General features: G+C 47.1%; 1 protein-coding gene across 3 annotated transcripts in view; it reads left to right on the top strand.

Annotated features, from left to right (window-relative positions):
• LOC146176133 (beta-1,4-glucuronyltransferase 1-like) overlaps positions 1–9,898 on the top strand; it is a 310,593-nt gene extending 300,695 nt beyond the window's left edge. For all 3 annotated transcript variants that reach the window (XR_014701498.1, XR_014701497.1, XM_084582462.1), the window contains exon 7: positions 8,701–9,898. The gene's annotated coding sequence lies outside the window, so the exon portion shown is untranslated. The remainder of the gene's footprint in view (positions 1–8,700) is intronic.
• The last annotated feature ends 16,454 nt before the right edge of the window (positions 9,899–26,352 follow it).

The raw sequence follows: 26,352 nt of genomic DNA, 5'->3' as shown, positions 1-26,352 counted from the left end.
AAACGAGACAAACAGCAAAGCGAATAACATAACGGTATAAATGAAAGCGCTCGCGAGTTGAGTAATACCGCCAACGGCAGGCCGGTCGTGCCTTGTCGGTGTGGACACTTTGGTTCCCCAACAAAATTTTTGCATAATGCGAACTGCGCGTAAAAACGAATCACGAAGAAAAGTAAAAGAAAGCAAAGCTTATCGATGAAGATCTGTTTATGTGCATCATAACCGTGCGCACTGAAGTGGAAATTGGAGAAATGTTTGGGAGCTCTAAATGCATTACCTTGGCCACCATTATTCTTTAGTGAAGTGCAGTTTGAAACGATCAGCAGTGCAGGGCACATGCTGACGTCTCTTCCACTAGGACTGTCGTCATCCGGGAAGCCGTTTGTGGGTATTTCCCAGTCAGCTGACAACAGCCTGACGCGGCTTTCTGCCTAGCAGGGGTTGCAGAGAGAGCTTTCTGCACAGCTATCTTTGCAATACAGCCAATGGAAAGGCCTGTCGGCTAATTAAATGTGAACTCTGAAGGATGGAGGTATAAAGCAAACAACAAAAATCTGTCGCTAAGGCACTGTAATGAAGGCGCTGCTTTTGGCAGGTGCCCTGCTACTGAAACACAGAAAAGGGAACAAGCCGCTAGATTGGCTGGGTGTTCTCTCCACCGCTGACCTTATTAACGCGGCAAAAACGCCTGTGCCCCGGTCGGCTCAGCGTATTTTCACCCCCTCCGCTGTCCTGACTGACAGCGCCCTTATTAACTAGGCGTCAAAAATTAGTAAAAGTTTGCTTATTTTAATTCTGCGAAAATATTCTATAATTTCAATCGCTCGTATTGATTGGAATTGTACTGACGAGGCAAAACTGTGCTGGCTACAGCTAACCCAGACGCCTTGAGGAAAAAAGGATGTTTCTTGAAATCTTATCGCCTTCAGACAGCAGCTGGTTGGTTGCTCCATTCATGCACTGCTTTTGAACAAAAAGCATGAAACGATTGTTACAGGCAGTCCTAAAGGACATTTACTGTCGAGGAAGAATATTGATGCGAGGTAGCTTATTCAAGGTATAGATTTAGCGGACAAATCATCGCAAAATGTGCATTTCCGATTGTCATTTTCGCTCTCTGTTCTCACTGCGATGTTTTGTTTTGTTCAAATTTCCCCGATGCCGCTGCATGCCCGCTATGTATATTGTGCAATAAGCAGGACGTGTTTCTTTTAATATATCGCTCATTATTATAAGTTGGTTTAATATATCGCTTATTTTGTTTATCAGATTCTTTATTTCATTGCAAAATACGTTAATCCCTGAGTAATGTTAATCATGGTATAAAAGAAGTGATGTTTTCCTTCTACGTGGTTCTGGGGGCTACCCATGAGGAAACGGCCGACTGCACCGTGTACCGGTGTCCGTCGCGCATATTAATAGACGGCAACCACTTTTCTGGTCCATGTGGAGTTCCGCAGTCTTCGTGATTTTTCTTTGTTACTCTGTTTTGCTGTTTGATTTTTCCTTCCAAATCACGATGGCGGGCCAATTTTTGTTGTCAACGGTATTTAAAACAGCCATGGAAAAAGCGGGGACTTGTATTGCACAGAAATAATTAAGCCATGATTCCCTTCCTCCCCTTCCACCCTCTGCCCTAACTCAAAGTTAGCACTGGATGTCGCTGAACACTAGAAGACAAGTTGCCTACCACTACCACCGCAGATCGCAGTGACGTCACATTGCTTAAAGTCAGCGGTGGTATTGAAGTGTGAGTGCGAAAGCTGATACTTTGACTTCATTTGTTTATTTTTCTAAACTTTTACGGAGTCAGTAGCTTTGACCTTTTTTTTTTTTTTTTGTTCCTTAGATGCAGTAAACGTCTGACCCTCTTCCCTACTTACGAAAGAGGATAGTATGACGTAGTTTTCCGTGGGTTCTGTTTACCGTACATTTGTAGTACCACGACAGTTCGTAGTTATTGTTTTGTTATATCTATGCGCTGTGGTTTCTGTACTGCCGCGCGCGCGCGATTGTGTGTGTGTGTGTGTGTGTGTGTGTGTGTGTGTGTGTGTGTGTGTGTGTGTGTGTGTGTGTGTGTGTGTGTGTGTGTGTGTGTGTGTGTGTGTGTGTGTGTGTGTGTGTGTGTGTGTGTGTGTGTGTGTGTGTGTGTGTGTGTGTGTGTGTGTGTGTGTGTGTGTGTGTGTGAGAGAGAGAGAGAGAGAGACAGAGACAGAGAGAGCAAAAGTACATGATTGTGCGCATATGCGGCTTTGAAGGCTATTTATGATTAGTTTTACCGATCTCGCTTCAAAACTTCCTTCTTCTCACTTCCCGCAAAACTTCTCTGAAGCTGACAAGTCAACACGCCACCGTCAGGCGAGCACTTCGTCAAGCATGTCCAAACCGCTGATCCGCCGCAGGGCGGTTTCACGAGTGCTTCGTTTTAGGCACGAACGGCCTGTTTCGCCGGATAAAACTCTGAGGAAATGCTCCGCGAAAAGTTCTCTTCATGCTCTCAGGTCTTCTTTCCTCCATCCTCCCCATGATTTCCCTACTCCCGTTCCGCCGAGCTCGTATCGCATACGCGCTCTCCCAGAAAACTTTATTCGTCCTCTGGGGAAGTAGTGTCTTGAACAGCGTTTATTATTCCCCATGGCCCGTTCCAACCTGGCTGGTAACTAACACGCGTTTTCTTCGCGTGAACAAGCAATTCAAACGGTACCGCTTGTCTTACAAACATTCTTATTTGTGCTCACTTTACTGTTTTTATTGTGCTTTCCGCTAGCATTGGTATTGTCAGCTACTGCTTCCGGAACTATAGGTCCTCCCTTAAGCCACCTTCGTTCCGAAGTTTAACTATTCGTGTTCTTCTCACGTGACTTGACATTGGAGGTTTGTTGCTACAGCTTCTTTCTGCCTTGGTAATGGTGTTATTGGCTAGTTTTGGTACTAATGGTTGTTGCCGCCTCACCTCTCTGCACTGTAAACTAGTGTGCAAGGCTGAAGCCTAGCCTACCGTAAAACAACTGTAAAGCTAATGGTTTTTTTTTTTTTTTTGCCAAAAGGCCGCTGCAGGCAACCAAGTGTAGCTTCAGAAAATATTCAGTGGCGCTTCTGAACTAGCAATCGCGTTATCGGCTGCGTTAGCATTGGTAGTTACTACTTAACGATTAACTCTGATTTGGCAGCAATTCAACTCCTCATTTAGCCGCTCGCTTGTTCTGCGAAAGAAAGTAAGTTGCGCAGTACTCTGTATAGTTGTTTCTTGCCCACAGAAAAAAAAAGAAATGGAGAAAGGGGTGGGGTAGAGAGCAAGAAAAGCGGGGTGTTATTGAAAGCGGTTTTTCCTTTTTTTTTCTACGGTGGATTGTTTCTCTGGATAAAGAAGTTTAGAAAAATTGATAACGCTGGTTATGGACAGCGAAGAACAACAGCGGAAGCAGGAGCTTGCATGGAAGATGTACAATGGAATTAAAGAAGTCGTTCGGCTATGAGTGCACATGCCTTGTTTTTCTGTGCTCTCGCTTGTCGCCCTTCTCCGTTCGAACGCTAACCAACTGTTTCATAGCATTATTTGACTTCGTCGCTAGTTGTGCATTACTAACGTCTTCAAACGCAAGCAATCCTGTGCCCAAATAATGAATTATTGCTTGGAATAAACAAATCATTGTGACACATTGTGCCGACCTGTGCGGCAGCGGACAAGCGTTTATTGCCCTCAATAAACACTCCGCTTTCTCGCTGTCTCTCTCCATTATTCACCGTGCTTGTCTCTGCCATCGCGAAGGAGCCATGATGCATGCAGGGAACAGGAGGATGGAACACACGTTTCCTCTGTGACTATATCTGCCCTTCGTTTGCACCGCGTATACGGCGGTGCATAATACACGAAGTCGCCCAGCGGCGTCCTCGCGCGATATATGTAATATTCCGAGGGGCCCTCTGGGCCTTTGCACGCGCCGCATCTTCGGCAACGCCCGTTGCACGCCGCCTATCTCGATTGGTCCGAGGCTTCAATTATTAAAGCGTTCTGCTCGAGGGAAGAGAGCTGGCCTCAGAGATGTTTGGTGAAGTGTCGTCGGTGTGTGTTCTTGCGTGCGTGTTTGTGCGTGTGTGTGCGTGCGTGGCGTCGTGATCGTGTCGTTGTCTGTTCGCTATCACAAAAGCCAAGGGCGAACCCCTAACAGCGAAACCACATGCCGCAACGCACAGCTTGCGGAGTTGCATGATTAGCCATCGACGGCGAAAGGACACCAATGCCGGTCATACGCTTGTCATGACATTTGATAAAAAATTTGCTGGAGGATGCAGTGAGCGAAAGATAAGGGCGAAACGGGGAGGTGTGCGTCGACTATGAATTAATAAACGGTGGTCGCTGCGTACGCCCTCCTGTGTAAACTCCGGCCTGTGCTCGGCATTCGTACTTCGTTTAAATAAGCGGCACGTGCGTTTGAAAGAACACGTTTTTTGTTTTTGTTTCTTTTTTATGGCCGGCTGTCGCAGTTTTATGAGTGTCGTTTGGCGCATTACGACGATTTTTACCACGTATATTTGTTTTTAATGCCCTTATGTATTTTGAGGAGTGTCTGTCTGGTGTGCGAATGTAGAAAACTTTACGCACGGAAAGAGCCCGCTAGTAGAATTTATTTAAGTGAAATCGGTGCCGCTTTTCCCGCGAAAACTGTCGTGGAGCCGCACATGTTAGCAGATAGGTATATTTTTGTTTCTTTATCAAAGAAGATATGGCGCTGGAATAAATAGGCAACAAAATACGCAGGTACTCATCGTTATTTTTTTTTTTTTTTTTCATTTTTAAACGGCAAGCGTCTTCGCTCGCGTCGTCTTTAATATTTGCTCAACTACTATTCGCCGACCTCTTCACATAAACTAGGCTCCGTTTTCTGCCGCTCAGGTATGAGCCCCTGCTTCGACTGCTGCACTCTACAATGTCTGATTTGGGCACAGTTACTCTGTCCTTTCTTTGCTTACTAAACCTTTCCTAATCTTCTCAATTCGCTTATCTGTCCGAGGGTTCCTGCAATACTTCGAAATTCGTTACGTCGATCTGCCATTTGGCATGCAACAGTATTAAGAGTCATTACCTCCTGAAGACTGATTTTCTGATTATATCCCTAAATACCAGTACTTCCCCAATGAAGCACTTAAGCCTCAACTGTCAAATAAAGCCATCTTTGTTTACTGCAGCATATGTTTCTGTCGTTTCGCTCATTCGGCATTGCATCTCATGCGCGTGAGCTGTGAAACTCATCTTTATTCGATATGCTTACAGCGCTGACCGTTGCGTGCACTCAGCCACCTTTCTAAGGAGACTGCGACCACGGAGTGTAAAATGGCATGGCCTAAAGCAACAAGCAAAGCTTGTGGTATCTAAAGAGGCAAAATGTAGAAGCCAAATGAGTAATTGATAAGTAATACAGGAATAGCGGCGACCAAGGCTGCTCCTGTGTCGGTCTGCTCTGCGTTCAAGCCACTCGTCTTAGATGCAGCGTCTTCTCCTGGCTTTCATTGATGAAACGACCCGCTCTCCGCCATCATACGACACAATTCCCAGTATTCTAGTGCATTAGCTGTATCTCCGAGGCACTGAAGATTCACTGTGAGCCATCGCAGTGCACCCTGACACCATTGCCGTTGATCTACGTCTTGTTTTCCCTCTTGCCTTTGAGGTAGTGTAACCCGTCATGGTCTTAAATTGGACTGCTCAGTACGACTCTGGCATTTCAGAACTGCGCGACTGCAATGATAGTTTGGGTTACTGACGCTCAGTCGGCATCGTCTTGTTCTGTTACGTAATACGTGTGTGTGCTAAGATAGAAGGGCGAAAAAGATGAGAAGAACTGTCCGTTCGGCAATCAAAGAGTCCCGTTTTTCAGCTTAGGAAATGGGGCGTGAGAATAGCACATTTGATTCCCACAACTGCAATAAAATCCGTGACATAGATAAGGAAAATGTCTGTATGATTACCACGTGGACGTCCGTGGAGATGTAGCCTGGTCGCAGAACATCGCAACCAGAAAAGAAGTCTTTCACGCCATCGTAGTTGGACTGCGACAATGTCCGAAGGTGGAGCCATTTGCATTCACTTTCTACTTTATCCTTTTCCAGCTTATGAAAGTTATGCTCTCGAGAAAAGAGGAGCTCCTTTTTTTTTCTTTTACAATGCGGTAATCCATCAACACTGACCAGCTTTAATTTTTCCCCAGTGTTCTTGAGAGTGTCCCTCCCATCTCTCTCTGTCCACTCCCATCTCTCTCCTCCCTCTAGTGGTCGGAGTAAGCGCATCTCTTCACGTCGAGAGCATCGCGTGCATATCCGACCCGACGTGTTCGCTGCGTTACGGCGAAAATGGTGCCGAGGCGTCGCTCTCTCGAGTGCTGGTTCATCGCGGTTGGGGTAGACTCATGAATTTTCGGCGCTCTCTCGCCAGAGCGCGCCGCCCACAAACAGCGCTAATAATACACGAGACCTCGCCGCGCCGTGGCATCTCGCCCGCGCCCGGAGCAGCAACCCGTCGCCGCCCCAATTCGTGTTCGGCTCCGGCCTGCGTGCTATATACTCCTTCGCCGTCCACTACGCCGATTCCCTCTCGACTATGTTTTTATTTGTTTGTTTTTCGCGTGCTGATGCAGTTTCCGAGGCGTGTGAGATGGCTGCAGCCAGCGGCGAGTTCGTAATTACGTTGTCCAGCTTCGCAGCGCCCGCCGTTTATTCGGGGGAACTTGGCTGGCGTGACTTCATCTGACAGCTGCGCTGGCCGCATGCGCGGAGTTGATCTCTGTGAGCTCGAGATTAGTTTTGAATATTTAGGAAGGGTCCAACATTCGCTTCGGTGTAGTATTGTTTGCTCCTAGACCCGAGCTACTGCTGCGTCATTACGAGTCGCGGCGCTCGTTCGGCTGGCTTTTTCGTGTGACAGCTGGGTGGTCCCGATATAGTTTTATTTCGTAGAGAGTTGGAGTATTTCAGCAAAGAAATATTGTTTTAGATTTGCTCGCTCTTTTTCTCTGTGTGAACAGTGCTGTTCGGCAGGGGTTATAGGGCTGTAGTACTGGACTCCGTGTCGTCTAACAGTGGTTTGGCTTTCCTTGCAGGCAGCTGTGTGCTTATTGCATGGCCATTGAAATGTGTTATAATTCATGTCCAAGCTCCTGCTAGGGAATCTATGTGGTTAATTCAGTTTGAGTATTCCAACATAAATAAATATTAAAGCTAAATACAGAATCAAGAACAGAAAAGAATAAAGAGGTATTGTTTACGTTGTGCGCGCTTTTTTATTTTTTTATTTTTTACTTTGAAGGCACCGCTTCGGGGGTGTGATTATACGGTTGTAGTACTGGTCTGTTTGCGTCGCCTAATAGGATAAGACAGGACAGGACAGGACAGGACAGGATAGGATAGGATAGGATAGGATAGGATAGGATAGGATAGGATAGGATAGGATAAAATAGGATAGGATAGGATAGGATAGAATAGAATAGAATAGAATAGGATAGGATAGGATAGGATAGGATAGGATAGGATAGGATAGGATAAGATAGGATAGGATAGGATAGGATAGGATAGGATAGGATAGGATAGGATAGGATAGGATAGGATAGGATAGGAAATACGTTAATTTTTCTAGGCAGGTCTTGTGCTAGTAGCAGAAGAGGTCCATCTTCCGTCTTCTCACAGGGTCGGTGCCCCTATTCCAGGGCTTCGCTGCTCGCTGGGCGTGCTGGATCAGACCTATAGTTGGCAACCCAGATCGCCGCTGGACAGCCGCCTCTCCCACTGTTCTGCACTCGGGTCTTTACGAAAGCTATTGTTATTTCTACATTGCCGCGTGATGTGGTATAACGAAGGTTTGCTACCACACCATGGGCAAGTGTCCCGATATTGCGACGGGTAAATTTTGCTTAAGATATGCAGGTTAGGGAATGTTCCTGTCTGCAGTCTTAGCCAGTACACTGCCTCTTGTTGTTTTAGATCCCGATAAGGCGGCGGATAGCGGATCCGTACACCCTTATAGTAGTTCAGAATGTCTGAGTACGTAGGGCCGACTCGCTCGGGTAGATCGTCCGATTGGGAGGAAGCTCGGCTCGCGTGCCCTAATAATTCGCCTTGCAACCAGCAGTGTATACATAGTGTGACCACTGAATTATCTTCCGTATTCATGTAAGAGCTGCGTGTCTAACGTAATGTGGCTGTTTTCACCACATCAAAATAGCCTTATGTAGACGCCCTGTGTGGTGCGCTCTACCACATTAGTACCCTGGATGAGGACAAGCCACCTTTTCAGGAACATATAGCAAGGGCAGACTGAGCGGCGACTGTTCCGCAATCCAAATGGAAAAGCTTATGCGGCACCCATATATACTAATCTCACAGCTCACGGGCTAGTGGATATTAAACCTGCTGTAATGTGACCTGCATACTTCTCTTTCCGATGCACTAAAACCCGAACGTGGCATGAACGAAATGTACGGATAACTATTAATTCCAGTGATGCAGAGGTTTGTAGTAAGGAGAAAATGTATTTCAGTGCTGTTCTTGTTTTTCGCTTTTTAAAAAGTGACGCCGTATTTTCTCCGTTACTGAAATGCTCAACTAATTCATAAGAGCTTTATTTTTAAGCATTTTCAACACATTTCTTGAACCTCGTTCCTGAGAGAATAATTCAGTTCCTTTACCGTGCCGTTTCTTCTTCTTTTTCAGGTTGCCTCACAAGTCAGAACTGAAGCCTTGTTTGAACTGGAACTTACAGCTAGAAGGCGGATCTCTTGGCTGTGGCAAGCTAAAGGCAGATGCGCCAAGCCGCAACATGTAGTCGCGATCACTAGGGAGCGCCGCTCCTGCTACTTAGCGAGCGCTCGCTTGCATCAGGCAAACTTTTACTCGAGGGAGGAACCCAAGTCGTTTCGGTATGCAGAGCATGTCTTCGCCGGCCATCGTAAGTGTAACGCTGCTCTTGCCGCCGCTGCCTCGGCCCGTGTGTGGGAGTGTGTCGGCAACCTGTGCGGCAGAGAGTTCGCAAGGGGGAGCGCCTTTGCAACGACCCGACAATCGATGATCCCAGTGCTTCCACGATGGTAGTACACTGTGTCTTCTTCTTTAACTTGTACTTCCAAGGAGCCTCAGAAATGGGACTCAGCTCTTTGATGTGTGCCGCCGTTCCGGCGTCGGTTGCTCCCTCTACTGTATGTGTTCTCATTCTTTACTCTGGACACTGTGGTGTTTTCGACTCCGTTATGCGGGACGATTCCTCTTCGCTGCTGAAGCTGTGCAGTGCAGTATTCTCTTAAGCAGACGACGCCGTGACGAACGATGCTTGAGCAGACGAACGCTTCCTCAGCAGACGACACTCAAGCATACGGTACTTCAAGAAGGCACTTCGTGGCCACGGCTGAGTAGTCGGTGTTTTTTGATGTGCTATAGGTGATTCCAGCGGTTATTTTCAAGCGTGACATTGCCGTTTTTTGCCTCGAAGATGTTTTCAAGGGATCTTCTCTTCACAAGGAACCTTCTCTTCACGTAAACTCTAGTTCAATGTATTTCGCGCGATTCCATCGTGTTCCACCTAACTGCGTCGACTGTTGTCTCTGTCGTTGGCGGAATGTTCAGGGTGAAACAAAACCTAAGCTTGAAGCCACCGCATCCGCACCCAAAAATTACTGCTTCTAAATTTACAGGCATCTTGTTATTTAGCTCCAACAAGAGCTGAAAAGAAAAATCAGGTTTTTTTTTCGTATCTTTTTATCGCGTTTTAAACATTTGAGGAGGAACGTCGCACGCAAGCGTCTTTTTGTCGTTAACAGCATGTGCACTCGGCCGGCGAAACTGCTGTTCACCAAACCACATTATCATTTCTTAATCACGAAGGTCAGCGCAGATCTTGTTTCTTTTTTTTTTTTCTTTCTTTCATGTTTATAAGAAACTAGAGTTCAATGAAAGAACCACTGTGCGCAGGTTAGCGGATTGTCATGACATCTAAAGGCTAACTCGTGAATTATAAAGCGCTGCCGACGATGGATGTTTGTCTTCACCCACCTCGCGATTTCCCGCTCACAGGAGGTGTCTAAGTAAGCTAGGCACCGAAGCTCGGCGCCGAAAGCAGTAGGACTTTGAAGGGTGAACGAGCCAGATATTGATCATATACCATCTCCAGCAGGAGCTATAAGGCTTATTGCGTCAATTTGCTAAAGCTAGCACTTAAGCAAGACCTGTTTGTCCGTGCGAAACCGTTGACGGCAAAATGTTGTGCGTGTACCATAGAGTTTCTTACTCTTACCTAGAGGGAAAGCTGTGTCGCCACCTATGGGAGTTTACCTTGAGTTTCCTGACGACCAGTTCAGCCCCCATGGGCGCCTAAAGCATCATGGGCCGGAAAACTACCGAGTGCAGAACTACAACTTTTGGCTAAAACTAATGCAAAGATAAACGTTGTTCTACCGTAAACAACGTCCTAACATTCAATTTTGTGACTATAAATTGGAAAAACAGAGAGAAACAGCATGGTCAGTGTGAAATTTATCCAATATAAGCGATGGCTCTTTTTTCTTATTGGCTTAGATTTGAGCAGCACAGATACCAATATTTCGCACCTAATAGGCACACTTTGAAAGGAAAAAAACGTTTTGGAAATATTTATGGTTGCGCAATCACTTAAGGAAGTTTTTAGTGGCATTTCGGGAAACAGAAACCTTTCATTGGCGACGTCTGCTTTTGCGCCTTCGCTACTATGGCTTTTGCGGTCTATGTACGCACATCGAGATGATGAGGAGGAGGAGGAGGAGGAACAACATTTATTATATAAACTTCCTTTTCTTCCTAATGATGATGATGATGATCATGATGATAAAAACATAGTAACGCAACTCCGTGCACCCGAGAAAAACCGACTGTCCTGCACCAAGTTTGAAACCGGCCCATGATTCTTAGCGCGCCCATGGTGGCTGAAGTGCAGCGCCCTCAGCTTTCCTTCTAGTTAAGAGTGTAAACAACTCTATGGCGTGTACAGTCGACACAGCCTCGGCATCTTAGCCTGTACTGGACCGCTGTAATTAGCTATATACGACGGTTCCTTTGAAAGCGCGTGCTGCATTCTTTAATGAAACCCTTTGGGCTGCACAGGACGATCGAAGATTCCGTGAAGCTCTGAGATAAGTGCCCCGTAGGCGGTGGATTTAAGCGCTTGAGCAGTGTTCTAAATGCATTCCTAAGATGGCCTAAGTTAATGCGTTGGGTTCGGGAAATGATGGAGCTCGATGGTAATTTCTAAGTGAGCTATGCCGGAAAGATGTGTGTTAAGTGCATATTCGCGATTGAACGAACACATTTGGCTTGACCTGTGTGCTGATAACTTAGACTCAGAAATACATTCGACATGTCTACGGTCATTTGCAAGCCTCCTTCTTTGCTGTTTTGATTTTGCCCTTTGCTTGTAAATATGCGCTGTAGAACTAAATTGACAATTCTCTACAAAGCTGGGACTTCCACGTGGCATCTTGTACACTGCTAGCCTTGTGTATGGACTGTACTTGGCATCAGCAGTGATCATTTGCTGGATGTTCTAGAGCAAACTAACTTGTGCTTGGATCTCTTCCTATCTTCCTGCGTGTGTGTGTGTAGCTCTTAATGTGCCCGTGCCTGAATTGATACAGAGTGTCTCGTTGTCTCTGCTTTTCTTTTATAAGTGCGAACTTGCGTACACTGTTTTCGTTTTACTTGTGTCATGCCTGAATACAAACAAAAAAGAACAAGTGTGATCCTTCGGGTTATGGTTTTTACGTTTCAAAATTTAAGCTCTGATTTTTTAAAGTCGAGTTATTCCCTAGATGGAGGGCTTAACGTAATGCTTAGAGCGTTGCGCTCGTTTTGAGAGCTTGCATTTTTTCATCCGGCCGCGGTGTTCCCCTAAAATCTGGAATTCCACTCTCAATGTAGGCAGCTGTGTCTTTTTAACAGTGTCATCAGCGCCTTTTGTGACGACATCCTCTCGTTTTCAGTTACATCTGTGTGCTCCGAATTTCGTTTTCCACCAGGTAATGTCGAAGCTCGATAGAGGTGGTGTCTTGTCAAGAACGCGTGCCATAAATTTGTCCCCAAACGTTATTTACTGAAGTATGTTCAGCCTAGTCCAGATTGTACCAAAGAATATAACGTGTTACCAATGTTCTCAGATAATTACATGTTTCGTTGAGCTATGAATTGTTGCTTGAATTGTGCGCCAAGTACCATGTGCAGTTTTATTATCATTTAAACAGTGTGTTGGAAAGTATGCCTTTGTACATTTTCACGCGTTCAGTGCATAAAAAAATATAATTTTGTTACTGCCATCGCACAGTGCTAACGCGCGATGTAGGGTTAGCAAGCTGTGCGAACGGCAGCTTATTCACCTGTCTGCACTGACGAGTTGCGCCTGACGGGTTGCACTGACGGGTTGCGCATAATTACGACAATGCGATGTTTTTTGTCATAATGCGTACTGTGCCACCGCTCAACTCATAACTGCATTGCGCGCTTTTCATTCTATGTTGCATGTTCTGTTTCATTGCAGCTGATGCATCCACTAGAGCAACTTCGTTATAGCGAGATTTTAACCGAATCTTGTGGTGTCGCTTTATCAGCTATTTTAAAAAATGCGTCTACTTCCTGCCATAATATTTTTTTTTTCCTTTATCCGACGAGCGTCATTTGTTTTTGTTCGTATTTTGCTCATAATCATTTTGCATTCAAATTAAGGTGGAAATTGTCTACAGGCATGCAAAAGAAACTTTTCAAACATTCCCATTATAGGGATGTCAATGTTCATCATTTATTCGCATAGTTAGGTTTACCTACTTAAAAACTAACGTGCACCGATTACGTCATTAATCGTGTAAGTGGTTACCCAATCGCTGCTTTGGTAAGAAATCGTTAAACTCTATTTGCCCTTTGCGTGGTTACCCCCCCCCCCCCCCCCACCTCCCCTTGTATAGGCGCTTAAGATTGTTTTAACGTTGTTTACGGGTTCTTTTGAGATAAGCCGCTTTGAAACCAACTCATGTTGTTGAAGTCGTCAAAACAGGCTTTACAGAGCGTTAATAGTACGCGAAAAATGGCTTGAATAATTCAAGGCAAAACAGCAAGCAGTGTTCAAGACGGACGATGGTCGGTACGCTCCTTTGTCTAATGATTGTAACCTGTGATAACTGCAGCTCTTGTGACATTGCTCAGTCAGAACGACACATGGTTCAGTTTCATTATAAAGGTGGGTCGGATGATGATATTATTGGACACAGTAGTGAAATGTTTCACACTGGCGAGTTTTCTTTTTTTTTTTTTTTTTTCGATGTCTACTAAAATAGAGCGGGGCATGACTGCGGCTGTTGAACATTTTTGCACGTTTAACGTCAATCGCAAACGCGTATTTAGAGCTCCACTTGGTTGGTCGGGATGGCCATCTGGTTACGATTTTCCGTGTTCTTAACCTATTCACATCCCACAATACTAGCCGCACCAGCCACAGCGTCATCACTCAAGGCTTTCTCTCTCTCTTTTTTTTTTTTTTTTGCTTTCGTGAACTTCGCTCTTGCCTGTACATACGCTGCTTGATGTGTATCTGTATGCTTACCGTGTTCCACCTCCCTTCAACAGCGATGCTAGCAGCGTATAGTCGCTAAATCTGTTCATCTGTTCTGCGGATCAGAACTGTGTTCACCTTTTGTAGGTGAGGTCGGCGTCTGTCCTGCCCCTTCGTTGTGAAAGCAACAGTACTTGCCATGCAGCTCTTTAGAACCACGTCTTCTCGCCGATCCTTGCAGTCACGAGCCCAAAGCCTTATTACTGCTAGTTTTTGCACAGGTTCGGTCTAAAGTTGTCGTTTGAGGGCCCTAAGGCGTTTGTTTCAGTTTACTTCTTTGAATTCTGCCTTTGAATTTGTTATCACTGCACCATCACTGGGATAGAGCGCGTAAGAGGCAGCAACGCCTCCTGTATTGTCGAGGCCTGCTAAAACGTCCGCTTTCCGCTGGAAGCAGCGTGTAGCATTAGCGTTCGCATAGGTGAACATGACAGGTCTTGACTGGCTATTTTCCTCTGGTGTGCCGGCGTAGGAAAATGCAGGAGGTATTGCTAGCCCCTGGTCTGGCTGCATTTCTAAACCTACCCTGGTATTCCTTCCACGGGTGCTACAGTTTCTTTATATGCTCCCTACTCTGTCGATGTCTCTGTCTCGCGAGACTCCCAACTCATTAGTAGTTATAGTCAAGGAATTGGTGTCGCACACCTCACTCAAATAACCCATAACCTCCATTTTCCTCCTGTGCACGATAACCGGCCTGCAAGTGTATTAGTCGCAGCTACGTAAAACAAAAAAAAAAAAGGGGGGGGGGGGGAGGGGGGAAAGGCTATACTGACCAAACATAGGCCGCGTTCGCTTGCGTCAGAGCAGAGCAGGGGACAGAGGATAAAAGGAGCCTAGGAAATGGGCCGATAGCGTTTAGCAGTGAACTTTATCTATTTTAGCTGAGTGTTTTCTTACAATACTTTTCTGCTGTTCGTGGATAAATGGTGGTTATGTTTGAAAGTTCATTTGGAACCGGCATTTCATATCTTTAGTTTGTCTTTTTCATGCCCTTTATTAAAATTATACTGCGACGAGGGAATATCCACTTGGAGACCCTGTTTCATATGTTCAGCGTTTACAGCCTTCACTCCATTACTAGTCGCCGCGTGCCGTAATTTCGTATTCTGCTTGTCAACCAATACGATGCCGTCGCAACGCCTCGGCGATTGGTGTCCTACCAAGCGTCACGAGAGATGTTCTAAGCCTCAACCTCCTCCTTCGCAGCCGTATACGTTGCGGGAACACCTACATTGTCACTCTGACTGATGATGCTACTCCCGTGTTTTCCTCGTGTATTAGGTGTGTGGAAAGTGTGTCCTAACGCCAGCCGCTGTGTGTATATAATTTGACGAGACCTTAGCCTCGTCACATACTGTGCAATATACACTCCCATGATGATTTTGTGTGTGTAGTGATGTGTGGAGACCGTTGAGAAGCACAGTGAAGACTTGGGCTACTGTCACGGCGCGACTGATCGTGCACGTGCGCCATGGTTGACTAATTGAATAAAGTCATATCGCTGTTTGTACAGTATACTGGAATGTAACTCTATAAAGAAGAGTATTAAAGATTTGTCTTTCAAGTGCTCCGCCTGTATACGCTTCCATGCCTCTCAAGTTGTGAAACCGCTCAGAAATCTCTTGGGACCCTCTTCGTCGTTGGCCTGCTGTGGTAAGTACAGTTTTCCTTCCAAGGCCATTGCGTTTTAACGTAATCTCGTAATAAAGAAATGCTTGTAACTTAAGCGGCGTCGTTGACACACGTTGATATCACATAGTACAGATTTGGTCAAACCATGTAAGCTGCCCTTGCTGGCATTGCGAAATGCTATTGTAGTACTGTGGGAGTCACCTTCCTGCCGGCTGCCACCAAATGTCAGGCAGCTCAACACGACCTCTTCTTCATTACGGTAAAATAAAATTACGGGGCACTCAAGTTCAGCGTTTGTGGGATAGTATGCGAGTTCGTAGAGGTACAAACTGAGGGATTATAGATTAGGCTAGTGGAAACAGCATCTGCACGAACGAGGAACGACAGAGGAAGCAGGGATTAGAGACAGGGATTGGAGACGGATTAGAGATTAGGCGAGTGGCAAGAGCGTGTACACGAACAAGGAACAGCAGTGGAAGCTGCGGACGGGAGTCATTAATGTCTCGTTATAGCCTTAAAGACGGAGCTTAAGTGTCCTCCAAACTTTGCATATCATGAGCGGTCCAACGAATGGCGACTATAGGCACCCGTTAGGGGTCGCCAACGTCAAGGCTGCGTTAAGCGCCCGCACGACCGTTTCCTCGTCTCTGTCAGGAAGGCTCCCTCCGCGCCTCCGCGGAGATGGCGTGAGCTAGCGGTGTGCCGCTGATTGTAAAGGCGGCGATTGGAGCTATTAATGGGTCTGAAAATTTATTTCGAGGCGCAAACTTCAAGAAAGGAACGAAGCTTTTTGAAGCAGGCGATTTGCACGACGTGAAAGAGATATTGTGTGATGAGGTCGAATTTTCAGACTGGTGCGTTGCGAAGACTAACATCAGTGCGCCGTCAAAAACCATCAAATTACGGGTAAGCAATATTTATTTGCTGCCTTTTTAGCATCCTGACTGTTGAGCTGCTAGCTTTATGCAATTTACCAACCGGCCTTTGTGACAGCTACATTCTTAACACTAAAGTAATGCCTGTGATAGCGTTACCGGAACAACCACTTGCACTTGCTCTTATGTAGGCTGGGGAAAATAGCTGTGTCACGGACGGGTGCCGTTCTTCGTTCGAATTTTCTATTTCCCACAAAATGGCTGCTGCATATCTTGAATTTTGCCGAAGGCACTCAATCCACGTGGTCTTCGCTACAGAGCTAAACGTAAAACAACTAAACAGCATACACTGCTACGCATATGCAATGAACGAAGATAGAGCGCGTTTATCCAACGTCATATGTGGGCAGCATCAAGAGAGATGCTAAGAAACATCCCTTTTGTGCATTTTCAGACTTCAACAAGCGCCTAATTTAACAGCGAGATGGGGATAAAACACGGAGCTCAAAATTGTTTTCGCGACGCACAGTCCGAATCAAACGACGCCGTTGTTCCGTCTGTCGACGTCGCGTTGGGAAGCCGTAATTCTAGAGGGCACTTTGGACCACTAAAGTGCGATGAAGCGAAAGCCATTATAGCGCTGTGGATCGTAGTCCTCCACTGCTGTGCCAATATCTCCCTCCCTTCTTTCACTCCAACGTTCCTCCCTTCCATAGCGGCGTGGTACTTGTGTCCGCGGAGAATTGGGACAGATACTGCGCATTTTCTATTCTGTATCTCAATTTCAAAAGCCGCGGGTGCGTGCTGTACTAACGCCTCCTAGACATCTGGGTGATTCTCTTTGCTGTGTGGTGCGACGTTTGAGGAAACGGGAAATGAAAGGCACCGCACGGACGCCAGCATGGGACGCCCGGCGGAGTCAGCTTCGTATATGTGATTGATTTATTGATTTATATGAAGGGAAAGGCGAGGTAACAGTCTCACTTGCTTTCTGTGGACACCTCAACCGCGCCGTAAAGGAAGGGATGAAGGTGGGAGTGAAAGTGGAAAGAGAGAAAGAGGAGCCGTAGTGGAGGGCCACGGAGTATTTTCGACCACCTGGGGATCTTTAGCGTGTGTTCAACACTGCTGAACCAAATATTGAGCGAAAGCATTAGCTGCGGGTGATCGAGCGCTCTGCTTCTTCTCTTTTTCTTCTTCCTCAGCCCACATATAAGCCCCGCTTTAACCAAGCCGTATGAACGTGCCTTAGATACAGCGCAGCCTCCCCTCCTCTACTTATCAGAGAGAGAAGAGAGGCGAAGTGTCTCCAATGGAAGATGACACCACCTGTTAGACCACAGCGCACCTAGTGGAAAAGCGCGAAACGCCCGGTGTGGCTACGAGCCACGCTACGATAAAGAGCCGACTTGGTATGGGGTGAAGCGTAGCTGTTCCTAGCCCTACGAGGCTGGGCGTTGGGCTGGGACGGTAGGTCAACGCCGCTTACGGCGGAGGTTAGCCAGCCACCGAATTTTTATCTGTTGTAGGCAGTCATTGCACCCGTCACCACTTAGGTGGTGGACGACGGCTGTTGCGGCGCGCGTCTTTCTCTCCCTCTTCTTTTTCTTCTCTTACTTTCTCTCTCTGTCCGCACGAGGCAGTGGAGGGAGGAGGAGGAGGAAAAAACTTTATTTGCAGAAGAATTCGAGGCACGCAGGCCTCCTGGGTCTCCGCACGACCCCACTCACGATCTAAACGTTCATATTATGTTTATCCATGACGTATGCGGCCCGGCTGACGACGATCTTCTGCCTGGCCGGGTCCGCTGATCGCAGTGAGGTCTCCCAGTCCTCCCAGGTTCGGAGAGGCACCGGCCCGGCGGGGGGAGGAGACGCAGGGCAGGATAAAAGAATGTGGGTAAGAGTGGCCTTGGGGTGGGAGCACAAAGTGCATATGGGGGATACCGGCTGAAATTTCGAAAGTAGAGCTGGTGTCGGTAGAGTTCGTGTCTGCAGACGACGCCAGATTGACTGCTCTCTGATAGTGAGGGATGGGTGGGGTGATGGATAGATGAGGCGCTCAGCGCGGGAGTTTGCGGTGAACTCAGCAAACGAGTGCATACGATCCTTCGAGAAATCCCCCATGAGGTCCGCCTGTGCCCGGTTTCTAGACCCTCGGGCTAAGGAGTCGGCAGCCTCGTTGCCGGGATTTCCCGAGTGCGCAGGCACCCAGATGAGCTCAATCCGTCGGGGGAGGTGGGAGGTGGGCATGTGCAGCAAGTGGTGCGCCGGAGGATGAACCCGGCCCCTGGCATAATTTAGAATGGCAGTTTTTGAATCACTGAGTATGTAACTGGCATCGGTGTATGCCAGAGCAATAGCTATAGCGGTCTCCTCGGCTTCTTCAGAGGTCGTGCCTGAAGGAAGCTCAATAGTTAAGGGGGAAGTGTGGGGGTTGTGGACAACTGCAGTGGCTCCGCTCTCATCGCAGGCGGCATCTACCCAAACGGCATCGGGCTCATTCCCGTACCATTTGTGGAGCGCTGCCGCGCGCGCCTTCCTGCGACCTTGGTCATAGTAGGGGTGCATGTTCCGCGGTAATGGTTTGACATAGATTGAAGTGTAAATTTGGCTAGGGAGTGTTAATAGGGATGAATTGTTTGCAGGAATAGTGATGCCTAGCTTAGTGAGTATATGTCGTCCGGTAGTTGTAGCAGCTAATCTGAGGTATTGTGCTTGTAAATGGGCTTCTCGAAGTTCATGTATTGTATTATGGACTCCAAGTTCGAGTAGTCTCTCGTTACTAGTGCTTTTCGGTAATTTAAGTGCTGCCTTTGTTGCTTGCCGAATTAATGAGTCTATTTGCTGGACCTCACTGCATGATAGTTTGAGGTATGGTGTAGCATAAAGAATTCTGCTGAGGGTATAGGCGTGCACTACTCGAAGTGTGTCCGCCTCTCGAAGCCCATGTGCGCGTCCTGTCACCCTTTTTATGAGTTGTGTGGTGTTTGCAACGGCCTTTTTGAGCCGCTTAATTGTGTCGACGTTCTTTCCATCCTGTTGCAGGTATAGTCCCAGAATGCGGATGGTATGAACCTGTGGTACTTGTCTTCCCTGAATTCGAATTTCTATGGGGCTTTGGTAGGTCCGTCCTTTAGGGGGTATGATTAGTAATTCTGATTTTTCTGGGGAGCACTCTAATCCGATTGTTGCGGTAAGCTTGGCTATCGTGTCTGCTGCTGTTTGTAGCGTGTCTTCGATTTCACCGTCTGATCCGTGTGTTGTCCAGAGTGTGATGTCATCGGCGTATATGGTGTGACCGAGGTGAGGGATTTTTTGTAGTTCTGCGGTTAAGGGGATAAGGGTAATGTTGAACAGAAACGGGGAAAGAACGGAGCCTTGCGGCGTCCCCACGTTGGCAAGCGTGTACGGTGAGGTGTGGAGATTGTCGATGTGAAGTGTGGCTGTCCTGTGCTGAAGGAAGGCTCTTATTAGTTGTAAAGCCTAGGACCAGTTTGAATGTTCGTGAGTGCCTGTAGGATTGCTGTGTGTTGTACATTATCAAACGCTTTTTTGAGATCTATTGCTAGTATCGCCTTAGTATGCGTTGGTATATGTGGGTCAAGCACTGCTGACGTTAGCTGCAGCATAGCGTCCTGCGTAGATAGACGGGGCCTGAAACCGACCATTGAGTGCGGGTATTGGTCCGTGTCATCCATGTATGCAGTTAGCCGAGCTAGTATAACCTGTTCAAAGAGTTTTCCTAAGTTTGAGGTGAGCGATATTGGGCGCATATTCGCTGGGGAAATTGGCTTATTGGGTTTTGGTATGAGAATTACTTTCCCGTGTGTCCATTCTGCTGGGAGTGTCCCTTCTTCCCAGTGTTTGTTATAGAGGTCCGTTAGTTGCTCCAATGATTTATCATCTAGATTTCTTAGCGCCGCATTTGAAACCTGATCTTCGCCTGGCGTTGTGTTCTTGAGCTTGTGAAGTGCTGCCCGTATTTCTGATGTCGTTATTGCAGCATCTAATATATCATTTGGTCCTCCTGCATAGGAGGGAAGGGATTGTGGTTGACCCGGGGTGGTGTGCATGTGCTTTAGAGTAGCTAGTAGGGCATCTGTGTCATCTCTGTGTTGATGGGTTAGTCTAGCTATTATGTTTCGTGTATATGTCTTGCTCTGGGTTGGGTCCAGAAGGTACCGAAGTAGGTGCCATGCACGCTTTGTGGTGAGATTTCCTTTTAGCCCTTCACATATTTGTGTCCAATTCTGCTGAAACAATTGCGCTCCATAGTCTTCAATTTAGGTGGCCAGATCATTAATCTTCTGATTAAGTTTGCGGTTGTGCTTCTGTGTGGCATACCGTTTATTTAAACTACGGTGGGCCTCAAGTAAATGCGCCATTCTGGCATCTAACGTTGGCACATCTTCGTTTGTATCAATGACCTGCGTATTATTTTCCTGGTCCTGAAGTAGTTGTCGCACCCATTGCCTTAATTCTATGTTGTCTTCAGCAGGGGTGTTTTGTCGTTGTTTTCGAAAATTTTCCCAGTTCACCAAACGATGCTTATATGTCTTTGGCGTGCACTGTGGTCCCTCAAGGGTTAGGGCGATGATATAATGATCGCTACCTAATGTGTGTCCGGTTCGTTCCCATTTCAGGTGCGGGATGTGTCTGCCGAGCGTGAGATCTGGGCTGGTATCCATAATACCAACTGTACCCTGTCTGGTGGGCATTTCAAAATCATTATGTACGGATAGCTGTGACTGCTGTATCTGATTGGACAGAACCTCTCCTCTGCTGTTTGTACGGCTGTATCCCCAATCAGCGTGTGCGCAGTTTAGGTCCCCCGCTATTAATAAAGGTGTTTTCTTGGCTTCCTTTGCTATGGTCCTAATTAGATTCGCGCAACGAGATGCGGGGCTACTAGGAGGGTTGTATATATTGGAGACTATTAATGATTCTTTAGTAACATCATTCGGTATAATTTCTACGGTAATGTGTGCTACCTCGTGTGTATAGTCGTGTATTGTGTGTCTGAGTGTGCGTCTGATGTAGGTTGTAACCACGGGCTTGTCCACGCTAGGTGCATGGTATGCTGTATATCCTGGTATGTTGAGTGCTATACGAGTTTCTTGTAGAAGTATAAGGTCTGGGGGTGACGAGTTGCTAGTAATAAGTTGCACTAGAGGATCCCGCTTTCGCTTAATGCTCCGGCAGTTCCAATGCCAGATTATTAGTGGGTTGTTGTTGCCCTTAAGAATTGGAGGATTAGCTGCCATCATGCTGCACTTGGGGTGCTACGGAGGGGGGTATTGGTGGTTGGATAGAGGGGTAGCTTGGTGGTTGGATAGAGGGATGGCTTGGGAAGAGAGAAGTGGGGGATGGTTGGAGAAGGAGTGAGGATGAGCTGCCATCATGCTGCACTTGGGGTGCTACGGAGGGGGGTATTGGTGGTTGGATAGAGGGATGGCTTGGGAAGAAAGAAGTGGGGGATGGTTGGATGGGGAGTGTAGCCAATCTGGCGTCAACTACCTTCATTATGCGGGTAATTGCCCCCTCTACCATCGTTTCTACTTTAACAGTTAGATGGTCACAGCTACAGAGCGAGTAGCAGGCCTACAAAAGATAAAAATTCGGTGGCAGGCTAGCCCCCGCCGCAAGCAGCCGTGACCCACCTGTCCCAACCCCATCAGGGCCGGCATCAGCTACCCTTCACCACCTGCCCACCTCAATGTTACGATTCGCCATCTACATGTGCGACAACCGACGCGGCCACAGCGCCGCATTCGGCAAAGCAGCGAGCGTTTCGGTCATTTCAGCGCCGTCCGGTCGATCGCCCAAGCTTCCTCCCGCGAACGTGTCCCGGCGTGTCGGTCACACTCGCCGAATGTGTGTGCGTGCGTGTGTGTGTAAACGCTGGCCAAGCCCGGCGCTCAAGGTAGAGAGCGTCGCCCTCGCCCGTCTGCAGGAGGTGGAGGAGACTCCTGTCGCGACACCGGGACGGAGTCATCACAGCTTGTTCGGACATGAATTATTTTCCTTTCCCTCTGAACTGACGAGCATATAAAAAATAGCGGCAGATTCGGAGACTTCGGAGGGGGGAGGAGGTGGGGAAGGGTGGCTGGTCCTGGCCCTGACGGGGCTGGGATAGGTAGGATGCTACTAGAAGCATCCGTGCTTTCGGATTTCTCCAATGTAGATTCTGCAGTGCTCTAATTTTTTCGAAAACCTGAAAACGCACAGCAAGTTGGCCGCATGCTTTGATCTTGCCCTTGTGTATGGCCTCATCAGGACTTCGTCATGAAGCACGTCCGCCTGGTGCCTGCAGGGTATCTAACGAAGAGGCAGATCCCCTTCCTAAGCGGAACATTTGAAATCAATGTCATGCAGTCTATGCAACCACCGAAATATAATGCGTAACCATTGTTTGGCTATATAGACGGGTTTTACGTGGGCACGACTGTCGGCGCTGTAATAGAGGAAGAGAGAGAGAAAAATTAATAATCAGTAAGAATTCGCAGGAGCTGGGTGGTCGGTGCCCCTAGTCCAGGGCTCCGCTGGCAACAGCTGACTTGCGGACTAGCTGGATAATCCAGGCTTGCTGGTCCACGTTGTCGCTGGTCAGGGCCGCCTCCCACTGCTCGTGTGTCGGACATGGCACTAGTAACGTTGGGTCAGGTTTGTCCTGGCATTCCCAAGAGATGTGATAGAGTGTGGGGCTTGCACCACACCAAGGACAGTAACTCGTGTATTTTGTTGGGCTTATCTTATTTAAAATGTGAAGATTAGGGAATGTGTTTGTTTGTATTTTTCTCCAGTCTATAGCGTCCGAGGAAGGAAATTGTTTGTGTGGTGGTGAGAAAATTCTTCTTTCTAACCGTAGGTGTTCCAGCCTGTCGCCGTAGGGTCCTAGGAGAGGGGTGGGGTAGGGATGGGGATCCGCCCGGTTTGTGAGAGCTTGGGCTAGATCATTCGCTACCTCATTTCCTTCTAGGCCTTCGTGTCCAGGTGTCCATGTAATTGTGTGCGTCTGGGAGATGGAACGTAATATTGCACACGCTCTTCTGTGAGGTTTTCCGGCCAGGTAGTCCCTGCAGGCTGGTTGGGAGTCCGTCACTACGTGTGATGACTTCTTTTGGTGGTCTTGTGTTTTTATGGTGACGGCTATTGCCAGTGATTCCGCTTCCGCAGGATCCTTGGCATAGATCGAAGCCTGAATAATTGGCCTCTTCTGGTGGTCAACTGCAGCTGTTGTGAACTTGCCAGGCTCGCCGTAAGCCCCTAAGCGTCTTTAGAAAATTGTTTTTCCAATGATTTGACTCTGGCTTTCCTTCGACCCGTCTGTAACTCATGGTGCATGTGCTTGCGTGTCGGGTTCACATAGATGTTGTTTCTTGTGGATGTCGGAATTTGTGATTTGATCTCGGAAGTTCTTAGTGCCTACCATAGCCCTAGTTTTGACAGGATTTCCCTACCCGCCTGCGTTGTTGTTAGGCGTTGTTTCTGACTCCCTAGAACCGCCTTCTTGAGCTCCTCGAAGTTGTTGGACACTCCGAGTGCCCAAAGACGTTCCGTTGATGTTGTTGGCGGGAGGTTTAGGGCCGTTTTATAGGCTCCTCTTATGATAGTGTCAATGGCCCTTTTATCAGTGATTCTAATTTCGTGATATGGGAGCGCGTAGGTAATCCTGCTAACGACTAGGGCTTGTACAAGGCGGAGGGTGTCCTCCTCCCTCATCCCGTTCCGATGCCAGGTCACCCTTCTAATCATTCTGGAAATTTGGTTGACTGTGGTTTTGAGTGTTTTGATTGTATAATCCACTCTCAAATTGCTTTGCAACCACAGCCCCAAAACTCTGATCTTGTCCTTCTCTTGAATTGTCTGGTCTCCTAGAGAGAGCTGAATTTCTCCTGGGAACTTGTCATCTCTTCTGTGTAGCCTGATAAGTTCGGATTTTTTGGGGAGCATTGAAGACCGCTTTCCCCGGCAAATTTCTCGACTAGGTCTATAGCGGCTTGCAGAGCTTGTTCTTTTTGCGCCAAGGATCCCTGAGTAGCCCAGATGGTGATGTCGTCCGCGTATAAAGTGAAGCCAATATCGTTGCGGGTCAATAGTTTTTTTGCTTAAATTTATCATCATCATCATCATCATCAGCCTGATTATACCCACTGCAGGGTGAAGGCCTCTCCCATATCTCTCCACTTAACCCGGTTCTGTGCTAGCTGCATCCACTTGACCCCTGCGAACTTCTTAATCTCATCCGCCCACCTAACTTTCTGCCGCCCCCTGCTACGCTTTCCTTCCCTTGGAATCCAGTTTGTTACCCTCAGCGACCATCGGTTATCCTCTCTTCGCACTACATGTCCTGCCCATGTCCATTTCTTCTTCTTAATTTCCACTAGAATGTCGTTAACTTGAGTTATTTCTCTGACCCACTCTGCACGCTTTCTATCTCTTAATGTTACCCCTACCATTTTTCGTTCCATAGCCCTCTGGGTTGTCCTCAACTTAAGTAGAACTCTCTTGGTTAGCCTCCACGTTTCAGCCCCATAGGTGAGTACAGGCAAGATGCAACTGTTGTATACTTTCCTCTTGAGCGATACCGGTAAGCTGCTAGTCATAATCTGCGAGTGCTTGCCAAATGCGCTCCATCCCAATCTTATTCTTCTTGTTATTTCCTTTTCATGGTCCGGATCTGCGGTTACTACCTGTCCTAAGTAGATATATTCGCCTACTACTTCCAGTATTTCGCTACCTAATGTAAACTCCTGTTCCTTCCCGAGGCTGTTGAACATTACCTTAGTCTTCTGCATATTGATTTTCAAGCCTACCTTTCTACTTTTCCTGTCTAGGTCATCAATCATTATTTGCAGTTCATCTCCCGAGTTGCTTAGCAAGGCAATGTCATCAGCAAATCGCAGATTACTGAGGTATTCTCCATCTAGCCTTATCCCTAACTTCTCCCATTCCAAGTCTCTGAATACTTCCTCTAAACAAGCTGTGAATAGTACTGGGGAGATTGTGTCTCCTTGCCTAACACCTTTCTTTATGGGAATTTTGTTACTTTCTTTATGCAGAACTATGGTTGCTGTGCAGCCTCTATATATATCTTCCAGCACTTTCACGTACGGCTCGTCTACCCCCTGATTTCGCAATGCCTGCATCACCGCCGAGGTTTCAACTGAGTCAAATACTTTTTCGTAATCAATGAATGCTATGTATAAGGGCTGGTTATATTCCGCGCATTTTTCTATCACCTGATTGATGGTATGGATATGATCGATAGTAGAGTACCGTTTCCGAAACCCTGCTTGATCCTTTGCTTGATTGCAGTCTAAGGTTGTCCTGATTCTATTAGCGATTACCTTAGTAAATACCTTATACGTAACAGACAGTAAGCTGATTGGTCTGTAATTTTTGAGGTCCTTAGAGTCCCCTTTCTTGTGAATGAGGATAATGTTTGCATTCTTCCATGCTTCCGGTACCGTCGATGACACCAGGCACTGCGTATACAGGGTGGCCAGTTTTTCTAGCACGATATCCCCCCCGTCCTTCAGCAAATCTGTCGTTATCTGATCCTCTCCAGCTGATTTCCCCCTTTTCATAGTTTCTAGTGCTTTCTTGACCTCGTCCTTCGCCACTGGTGGAACGTCTGACTGTCTTTCCCTACCGCCAATCTCATTACGGTCCTGACTACTTTGGCTGCTGTAGAGATCTGTATAGAACTCCTCGGCTACTTTGACTATCTTGTCCATATTAGTGATGACGTTGCCCGCCTTGTCCCTTATCGCATACATCTGGTTTTTGCCTATGCCCAATTTCTTCTTTACCGCTTTAAGGCTTCCCCCGTTCTTTACAGCATGCTCAATTTTCTCCATGTTATACTTCCTTATATCGGCCACCTTGCGCTTATTGATTAGCTTTGATATCTCGGCGAATTCGATCTGGTCTGTTGGATTGGAAGCTTTCATACTCTGCCGTTTCTTAATCAAATCTTTCGTCTCCTTAGACAGCTTACCGGTATCCTCTCTAACTATCCTACCGCCTACTTCTACCGCGCACTCAGTAATGATATCTCTGAAATTATTGTTTCTTGCCTCTAGGGTAATGTCGCCATCCTCAGTTAGAGCTGAATACCTATTCTGTAGCGAGATCCTGAACTCTTCTGCCCTCCCCCTCACCGCTAATTCGTTGATGGGTTTCTTTCTTACTAATCTATTGCGTTCCTTCTTCAGATTTAGGCTAATTC

Source organism: Amblyomma maculatum, chromosome 10 (genome assembly GCF_055883805.1).
Source record: "Amblyomma maculatum isolate TAMU_Amacu chromosome 10, ASM5588380v1, whole genome shotgun sequence".
Classification (NCBI taxonomy): domain Eukaryota; kingdom Metazoa; phylum Arthropoda; class Arachnida; order Ixodida; family Ixodidae; genus Amblyomma; species Amblyomma maculatum.
The sequence above is the reverse complement of the archived record's forward strand: the minus strand, read 5'-3'. Positions and strand labels throughout refer to the sequence as shown.